Here is a 10,680-nt window from a genome sequence, read left to right on the forward strand (position 1 = left end):
CCGCCGACACAAGTCGCAAGTTGCCACGAAAAGAACACTTGCTCACTGAGACTCTCCACATTCCGGAGGGATCTGTGGGGAGAAGAAGGTCGATGTTTCAAGTTTGCTTACAAAGGTACAATTTACCACAGTGTGCTCTAAGTCATGGCTAGCTTCAAAGAGAAGAAACTTTTTTATATCTGGAAAACAATAAAAAATTAAAGAACCAGTGTTGTTACAAACAAAAAGTTATAAATTGTAACCATCTTCAGCCGCTCGGTCAGCCTCATGTAATTAAGACTTTTTCTAGCCCTGGCCAGTTGGCTCAGTGGTAGAGCTTTGGCTCAGCGTGTGGATGTCCCCATTTCAATTCCTGTCCAGGGCACACAGGAGAAGCAACCATCTGATTCTCCATCCCTCCCCCTTTAACTTCTCTCTTTCTTTCTCTCTCTCTCTCTCTCTCTCTCTCTCTCTCTCTCTCTTCCCCTCCTGCAGCCATGGCTTGATTGGAGTGAGTTGGCCTCGGGAACTGAGGATGGCTCCATGGCCTCTGCCTCAGGTGTTAAGAAGAGCTTGGTTGCTGAGCAACAGAGCAACACCCCAGATGGGCACAGCATCATGCCCTAGTGGTTTGGCTAGGTGGTATCGGTCGGGGTGCATGCAGGAGTCTCTCTGCCTCTCCTCCTCTCATTGAATAATTAAAAAAAAAAAAAAAGACTTTTTCTGCCTGAATCCAGTTTTTCCATGAATTCTCTTGACCTTGCCTGATGAAGAGAGGAAAAGGTCAGGGATAATTCCAAGAAGTTTGCTGGGCTCTTGTGATTTGCTCAGCGCACTGGGTGTCTCCACCCCCCGAGACTGTGGAAGGCACACCCCACTCGGGAAGCAGTTTCTAACACTTCCGTGGTCACTGTGAGGGCATCAGCCTCGTGGCCTGGCCAGGCGTCAACCCGTCAGAAAAACATACACATCACAAGAACCTCCTGAAAAATCCACGCTGAGAAGCAGCTGAATGACATTCAGCAATTTAACATACCCAGGTAAGCCTAATTAGTTTAAATCTCTCTCTTTTAAGGAGAGAAAACAAATCTTTTGAGGTGTTCCGGGGGGCCTCTTGGAAACACCCTCAAAGTTATTCTCACGTCAAGAAATTTTGGGAAGCTTGTGTATCCAAGGGTTGGAAATGTCACTAAATAGGATTGCGTCACTATAAAACAACACTTAATTATCCATTTAAAAAGTGACGATAAGGATTCCAAAGACAAATACAGAAGGTTATGTACTCGTTAGCAAAACTTTAGCTCTTCAGATTGAGGAGATTCAGTTTTCTTAAGTAATCAAAGGCCTGATTAGGAAAAGGTAAGACACAGAAAACTTTTGATAAAACATTGTATCTTTGCTTCCATCAGAAAGATTTCACGATATCATATTAGGAGCAGACCAGTAATGTAGAAAAACTCTGTCCTTTGAACAGAGAGAGGAATCCAATTCTAACTTCATACCCGTGTATTCTGGATACTAAACGTCTCTCTGGCTTATTTTCATTTTAGCCAACTTGATCACACAAAGTGAAATTCTCCCTACGGATTCTCCTTTCACAAACCTCTTCCACTGAAAACATATATTCATTCCTTTCATATTAGATTGTTAACCATTAAAAAAGCCTTAATTTCTGCCTGGCCAGGCATTGGCACAGTGGATAGAGCGTCGGACTGGGATGCCAAGGACCCAGGTTCAAGACCCCGAGGTCGCTTGAGCACGGGCTCACCTGGTTGAAGCAAAGCTCACCAGCTTGGACCCAAGGTCGCTGGCTCGAGCAAGGGGTTACTCGGTCTGCTGAAGGCCCGCGGTCAAGGCACATATGAGAAAGCAATCAGTGAACAACTAAGGTATCGTAATGAAAAACTGATGATTGATGCTTCTCATCTCTCTCCATTCCTGTCTGTCTATCCCTCTCTCTGTCTCTCTTTCTCTCTCTGTCCCTGTAAAAAAAAAAAAAAGAAAAAGAAAAGCTTTAATTTCTAGTGAAAACTAAGAAGGAAGTAATGGTGAACAGTCTGCAATGCCAGTATTTTTATTGACAAATTTATGAACCTATTTCATAATTTCTAGCGCAAAAAAAACCCAACTATTTTTATGTGTCATAGACCAAAATAGCTTTTCTATAATAAGAAGCAGAAAGTAGCCTGACCAGGCGGTGGCACAGTGGATAGAGCGTTGGACTGGGATGCCGAGGACCCAGGTTCGAGACCCCGAGGTCGCCAGCTTGAGCGCAGGCTCATCTGGCTTGAGCAAAGCTCACCAGCTTGGACCCAAGGTCGCTGGCTCGAGCAAGGGGTTACTCGGCTTGAAGGCCTGTGGTCAAGGCACATATGAGAAAGCAATCAATGAACAACTAAGGTGTTGCAACGAAAAACTAATGATTGATGCTTCTCATCTCTCTCTGTTCCTGTCTGTCTGTCCCTATCTATCCCTCTGACTCTCTCTCTGTCTCTGTAATAATAATAAAAAAAAGAAGCAGAAAGTAGATAAACTATGTTTATTAATTTTTTAAGTAGGGGAGGGAGATAGAGAGACAGACTCCCACATGCTCCCTGACTGCGATCCACAAAGCAACCCCCATCAGGGGCTGATGCTCGAATCAACCGAGCTATCCTCAGCGCCTGGGGCTGATACTCAAACCGAGCCACTGGCTGCAGGAGAGAGAAGGGGGAGAGGGAGGGAGAGAGAAGCAGATGGTCGCTTCTCTGGTCTTCCCTGACCAAGGATAGAACCTGGGACTTCCATACACTGGGCCAACCCTCTATCCACTAAGCCAACCGGCCAGGGCCTAATGTTTCTTATTCATCTTATTTGGAAATAATCTAGACCAGTGATTTTCAACCTTTTTCATCTCATGACACACATAAACTACTAAAACTCTGTGGCACACCAAGAAACATATCATATTTTTGCCAGTCTGACAAAAAAAAAAAAAAAAGGTATAATTTTGATTCATTTAACACCAGACAGCTATTGCTGTGTTGGCTGTCGGCACACCTATTTGACAACCTGAAGGACAAAGGCCCAGTGCCCCTGACTAAAGAGGATTGCACGTTTTAAAATTCCTGCAGCACACCCATTGAAAATCGCCGATCTGGACATCCAAGGAATTTAACTTGACTTATGTGATGTAGCAAAATTCTAAGGTTTCAAGTTGCCAAAAATGATTTAGAAAACCATGTTTAAGTACACATACAGCATAATTATTACCAAAGGGTTCACCTAAGAAACCTCTTCATCCTACTAACATTCATTTAATTTACTTGCTCTTAACCATGAGGTTTAGATTACCTATGAAAATTGTATTGTGCTGAGTTATTTTTATTGCTGACAGATTTCGCAACCAAGAGAATATGAACTTGTTGACTAAGTTCACCCAGGAGGATCAAGCTGTTCACCTGCATGACAGTCGAGGTTGATAACTCTCGTCAAGGTAAGAAGCATGTATACAAACCTGTAGAGAAGTTTTATGAGTCTATTTGAGCCAAACTGTCGACAATTGCCAGGAAGCAAAATCCTCATTGGATTGAGAAAATGCTGTGGAACATGGCGGCTTCACCACTTATTTTATACATTAGAATCACAGGGGAAGATGTAGCTGGTTACATGAAATCCGTTGGTGATAGATTAGGGAGGCGGGAGAAAGTGAATGTGGGGGGGGAATCTCTGGGATTGGATACAAAGTACAATGAATAGAGACACACGCTACTTTTACACAGGTGGGTATGGGATAGTTAACAGTAACATAATAAAAATAACAATGTGTTGGCCTGATCAGGCGGTGGTGCAGTGGATAGAGCTTCGGACTGGGATGCTGAGGACCCTGGTTCGAGACCCTGAGCTCGCCAGATTGAGCGTGGGCTCATCTGGTTTGAGCAAAAGCTCACCAGCTTGGACCCAAAGTCACTGGCTCGAGCAAGGGGTCACTCAGTCTGCTGAAGGCCCGTGGTCAAGGCACATATGAGAAAGCAACCAATGAACAACTAAGGTGTTGCAATGCGCAACGAAAAACTAATGATTGATGCTTCTCATCTCTCTGTCCCTTGTCTATCACTCTCTCTGCTCTCTCTGTCTCTGTAAAAAAACAAAAAACAAAATAACAATGTGTTATAAAGTACTGTACCCCAGATTCTGAAAGGCACTGTACCTCACTTCAGCGGGTTTACGTAGAGACATCAAGTCCAGACCTGTGGTGGCGCAGTGGATAAAGCGTCGACCTGGAAATGCTGAGGTCGCCAGTTCGAAACCCTGGGCTTGCCTGGTCAAGGCACATATGGGAGTTGATGCTTCCAGCTCCTCCCCCCTGTCTCTCTCTCTCATCTCTCTCTTCTCTCTAAAAATGAATAAACTAAAAAACAATTAAATTTAAAAAAATGAAATAAAATTTAAAAAAAAACTTAAAAAAAAAAAAAAAAAAAAAAGAGACATCAAGTCCAGATGAATTTTGAAAGGTTTTATTAAAGGAGGAGATTTATTAAATATGCTGGCCACATATGGCTGACACAGGGCATAGCAGACCCAAATCGTGTGCCCTGAGTATATTTCAGAGGCTGGTTTATACCCTTTGACTACATACAGCAGGGGTCCCCAAACTTTTTTTTTTTTTCATTTTTCTGAAGCTGGAAACAGGGAGAGACAGTCAGACAGACTCCCACATGCGTCCGACCGGGATCCACCCGGCACGCCCACCAGGGGGCGACGCTCTGCCCACCAGGGGGCGACGCTCTGCCCACCAGGGGGCGACGCTCTGCCCATTCTGGGCGTCGCCATGTTGCGACCAGAGCCACTCTAGTGCCTGGGGCAGAGGCCAAGCAGCCATCCCCAGCGCCCGGGCCATTTTTGCTCCAATGGAGTCTTGGCTGCGGGAGGGGAAGAGAGAGACAGAGAGGAAGGAGGGGAGGGGGTGGAGAAGCAAATGGGCGCTTCTCCTATGTGCCCTGGCCGGGAATCGAACCCGGGTCCTTCGCATGCTAGGCCGACGCTCTACCGCTGAGCCAACCGGCCAGGGCGGGGTCCCCAAACTTTTTACACAGGGGGCCAGTTCACTGTCCCGCAGACCGTTGGAGGGCCAGACTATATAAAAAACTATGAACAAATCCCTATGCACACTGCACATATCTTATTTTAAAGTAAAAAAACAAAACGGGAACAAATACAGTATTTAAAATAAAGAACAAGTAAATTTAAATCAACAAACTGACCAGTATTTCAATGGGAACTATGGGCCTGCTTTTGGCTAATGAAATGGTCAATGTCCGGTTCCATATTTGTCACTGCTAGCTGTAACAAGTGATATGTCGCGCTTCCTTTAATACAATCAAAGACATTCACAAATCCTTTTAGTGTCTATCTCTCCTCCTTTGCCTAGAGATACACCTTAATCTCGGATTCCAGGAAGGGAGGGAGAGCCAAAAATCAGTGTAGGGTGGTATATAAATTCTGTCTCTTATTGAAAGCAAAAGGGAGTTCAGATAACCTCAATCCTTTCAGAGAACCCCAAACCAAATGACCCCAGTCGTCCTTGTAAGTCAGGAGACTTCTATATTCCTTTTCCTCCATTTTCCAAAGGAAGGACAGGAAAGCCTGACCTTTTCCTCGTAGGATATCAATATTAATTTTGCAGCTTTGTGGTACCTTACAACAAATGAGCAGATCTGTGGTCTCTGCCCTGTGGCCGCGGGTGCGCTTTGAGAGGTGGGGGGGGGGGGGGGAAGGAGATTACTTTGATATTACAAAGGTATATCGTCAGGTATGTTACCTTAGATGCAAAAAAAGACAACAGACAGGCTCAGGTAAGGTAAAGACTGACCGTTGTTAGGGAAGGATACCTCCCTAGGACACGACCACCCACCATGGACTGCTTTCAGTTAGAGAGTTTTCATTGCAGGCCACCCTGTGTGGTCACTTTAGGTCCCCGAGCCATCGTGGAGGGCTCACCTGAGCTTGTCAGGTGGAGTATGTGACCCGCTTTTTTTTTTTTTTCTCTGTCGTCCACACTCTAAAGACATGTCTATTTTAATTAAACAAACACACTTCAAATAGTTTATATTTACTATGGGTTCTCTCAGATCACATGAACTTGCGAAACTGTTTAGTTTAGTTAGCCTCTCATCTTTCACAGAGTGTAGGATGTCTAATCCATACCAGAACTTGTCTTCAAATCAATTAATGTTAATTCACTAAATTAATTTTAACAATACCATCCAGAGGAAGAAAACTCTCACCTTTGTAACCTGTAGAGACACGGAGACCTTTTAGCGATGAGCCGGGGACAGTAACACAAACTTCACTGGTTTATACAATAACCAGCTGGGTTCAACCTGTGTTTCTGGCAGATGGAATAAATTAAGGTTAGTGGCTTAGATGATGTAAAGCCAGTAGCCACGGCCACCATCACAGCCACCTGGCCCATGCAGGTTCACATTAGATTCGAACAGACAGTAATGAAACAATGGAGCCAAGAACTGGTGGGGCATTATCTTTAATCCTAGTTCGCACCCGGCGGGCAAGTAAAAACACACACTGGGCTCCAAAACCCACTCATTCAGTGCTCACAAAGCTACTGACTTAAAGGTTTCTAGCTCACCAGCCTTATTCACCTCTGTTCCCCATCTCCTTCCTTCTCCCTGCACAAACTGGCTTCTTCAACATTCTGCCATCTTGGCTGCTTCTCCTGGCCTCCTCCACGTGGCCTCTCTCTGCTCTCCTCTAATGCTAATCTCAGGAACCAAGAGAGAGCAAGCTCCCTGTCTGCCCCACTTTATAGTGTAGAAATCAAAACCTTTAATCTAATATACAAACAAGGAAGTCTCTAATACAAAGTCACTTATCTGAGGCATAATGGGATTCCTCATGAGAGTGCACCACCCCACATCAAAAAGGGTGGGAAAGGCTTAGTCCCAAAACCAAGCCCCAGGCTACAAGGATCCTGCCTGCCCACAGCCCGCCCCCAACACACATTAACATCACCTGGGTGACGGCTAACATCACCACGTGGGCAGCGCCATCTTTAACACAGTGAGTGTAATGTATTTTATCTGCCCAACTATCCACCCCTATGCTCACTTTACTACCCACAATCTACACCACCGGCATCCCTGTGCAAGGAAATTAGGCACATTACACAAATTACAAATACATGACAAATCAAACAATTTCAACAATTACAAAGGAACATTCCACCAGTCTCTGAGCACTTTGCCAAAAGTACAAAATGTCCTCGGCCTTCTTTCCAGCCATGGGAAAAGCTTCCTGGGGCAGGGAAAGGCCTCCAGCAAAGCCGCCCCCCACCCCCATCAGGGTATTTCACATTGTCCAAAATCCGTAAGTCCATCCAACAAAGGAGCCAGTGCCCACTCCAGTCGTAGTCCAGGAAATCAGTCCACGCACATGGGGCCTCAGCCACCCCTCTCATTCCTGCCATCCTGGAGGGTCTTACACTGTCTCAAAGAAGAGCACGTGGCAATGGCAGTCAGCATTTCCATCTCTGCTCCAGAGAACATAATGGTGTCCACTCCTATGTCCCCAAATCGCAGACCTACTAGGGACATAGTAGGTACTCCTTCCAGCTGGGCTCTCACCTTCTGGAGACTGCGGATTGCAACTCCAGGCTGATTCTCCTCATCCTCCAAAGAGGAACTGAAAACACCAGCTCCCACTGCCAGGTTCAAGCCCTGGGCTGCCGTAGCCTTGTACTCCCCAGCCCCAGCCCCAGCCTCAGCCTCAGCCTCAGCCCCAGCCCCAGCCCCAGCCCCAGCCCCAGCCCCAGCCCCAGCCCCAGCCCCAGCCTCAGCCCCAGCCCCAGCCCCAGCCCCAGCCTCAGCCCCAGCCCCAGCCCCAGCCCCAGCCTCAGCCCCAGCCCCAGCCTCAGCCCCAGCCCCAGCCTCAGCCTCAGCCTCAGCCTCAGCCCCAGCCCCAGCCCCAGCCCCAGCCCCAGCCCCAGCCCCAGCCTCAGCCCCAGCCCCAGCCCCAGCCTCAGCCCCAGCCTCAGCCTCAGCCTCAGCCTCAGCCTCAGCCTCAGCCCCAGCCCCAGCCCCAGCCCCAGCCTCAGCCCCAGCCCCAGCCTCAGCCTCAGCCTCAGCCTCAGCCCCAGCCCCAGCCCCAGCCTCCCACAGCTGCTGGCTCTCCACAATGTCCAGGGCAAGCTGCAACTCACAAACCTGTGAATCCTCCTCCAGCAGCTGCTCCATTTCCAAACAAATCTCGCGAACGTGGGTGGCCTCCTCCAGTGCTTGCTCCAGCTCCAGGGTCGGCATCTCTTTCTCCCACGTTTGCTCCAGCTCCTTCCACTGCTCAGTTTGCAGGTCCCGGGCAGCCTCTTCCACAGAGCTCTCAGTTTCCTCACGCATGACTGTAAAAGTCAGCCAGCCCATGGCCCCCAAAAGGACAGCCATGGGGAACCCTAACAGCAGCCAGTCCTCTACTCCACCGCTCAGAGGTGGTGGTGGCTCCATACTCATTTGTATAGAATCCTGCCAACTACACCAAATGTAAAGCCAGTAGGCACGGCCACCATCACAGCCACCTGGCCCATGCAGGTTTGCATTAGATTCGGACAGACGGTAATGAAACAACGGAGACAAGAACTGGTGGGCTATTAGCTTTAATCCTAGCTTGCACCCGGCGGGCAAGTAGAAACACACACTGGGCTCCAAAACCCACTCACATTCAGTGCTCACAAAGCTACTGACTTATCTGAGTTTCCTAGAATCAAAGGTTTCTAGCTCACCAGCCTTATTCACCTCTGTTCCCCATCTCCTTCCTTCTCCCTGCACAAACTGGCTTCTTCTTCAGCATTCCGCCATCTTGGCTGCTTCTCCTGACCTCCCCCACGTGGCCTCTCTCTGCTCTCCTCTCTGCTCTCTCCTCTAATGCTAATCTCAGGAACCAAGAGAGAGCAAGCTCCCTGTCTGCCCCACTTTATAGTGTAGAAATCAAAACCTTTAATCCAATATACAAACAAAGAAGTCTATGATACAAAGTCACTTATCTGAGGTATAATGGGATTCCTCATGAGAGTGCACCACCCCACATCAAAAAGGGTGGGAAAGGCTTAGTCCCAAAACCAAGCCCCAGGCTACAAGGATCCTGCCTGCCCACCGCCCGCCCCCAACACACATTAACATCATCTAGGCGACGGCTAACATCACCACGTGGGCAGCGCCATCTTTAACAAAGTGAGCCTAATGTATTTTATCTGCCCAACAGGCGTGTTTACATTTCTCTATTCTTTTCACCTGATGGTAGTCTGAGTCAGAGCCTGGCACCACGGTTTAGCGTTCCTATCTCTAGGAGCCCCGGAAATTCCCCTTTTTGACCCCCTTGCCGTGTTACCCACTCTTAAGTGCCAGGTCCCACCGAGGGATGAGTCCAGGGGACCCCGGTCCAGTTATCAACTTTCAGCCGGATCTCCCAGACCTGACAGCTGCCCAAGAAATTGCTGCTCAGGTTTCTCATGGTCATCCCTGCCTCCCAGCTTTTTAGACTTCTCCACACTGGGGTAAATAAAGCAGACTTGTCTGGGGGGGGGCTTTAATAATGGGGACCCCCCGGGGGGTTTCTTTAGCTTATTCAGCCTTTGGTAGTGCTATATACTAAAACCTTTATTCTAACCCTGTCAATGTCTGTTATATTTATCCCGATTAAAAACAAATTAACCCATCAAATGATTTTCCACTTTCCTGGGACAAGTCCCGTGATTTTCCTTTCTGTTTTCTTTTTGTTTCACCCTTATCAATATTTGATTGATCAATTGATTGATCAATTGATTTTAGAGAGAGAGGAAGGGATAGAGAGGAGGAAATAAAAGCACACCGATTTGTTGTTCCACTTACTCACGCACTCACTGGTTGACTCCTTTACGTGCCCTGACCGGGGATCCAACCCCACAACCTTGGCGATGGGACAGCACTCTTAACCCACTGAGCTACCCAGCCCAGGCACATGATTTAAAAATAAGTATTTCATCCTGTTTACTTTATTTGGAAGCCCTCGCTTCCTCACCGCACTTCCCAACTATCTAATCTGATCGGCACACCCCTCGTAGCTGTCACTTCCTCGGGGGCTGGCCGCTGTGTGGTTGAACGCCGGCCGCAGACGGAACTGGCCCCAGTGCATGTCTGTCTGTGAGCTTCCCACCTGACTGCGTTCTTAGGACAGAAGACGTTCAGGTGGCCTTTCAGGAAGCCTTTGTCTCTCTTTTTTCTTTCATTTCTCTTCTCAAGTACAGGGCACTTGTATTTTCAATGTCCTGATTTTGTGTGTGTGTGTGTGTGAGTGTGTGTGTGTTTACACTCTCTGCAGATGTTCTCACCAGCTAGGAAGTGACTGTGGGAAAGGGGCGTCTTGGCCCACGCAGACGAAAGTGACATTTCACGGATGGAAGGAGTTGGGGTGCCAGGCCGGGACCCCTTCTAGCCTACGGCTCGGAGCCGGCAGCCACGGCAGGAGGGTTCTCGGTGGGCGAGGCCCTGGCTCCTTGGTGTCTCTGGTCCGGCTGGGGAGCCAACCTGCTCAGCATGCAGCACTCCCACCAGCCGTGAAAACGTGCTTCCACGCCCAGACCTGGAAAACGTGCTTCTGCGTTCTTACAAGGTCTCCAAGGGGTTCTGTGCACCTTACAGTTTCAGAAGAACTGCTCTGACACGTTAAGGAAGGGTG

This window comes from Saccopteryx bilineata, chromosome 4, assembly GCF_036850765.1.
Source record: "Saccopteryx bilineata isolate mSacBil1 chromosome 4, mSacBil1_pri_phased_curated, whole genome shotgun sequence".
In the NCBI taxonomy this organism is placed as follows: domain Eukaryota; kingdom Metazoa; phylum Chordata; class Mammalia; order Chiroptera; family Emballonuridae; genus Saccopteryx; species Saccopteryx bilineata.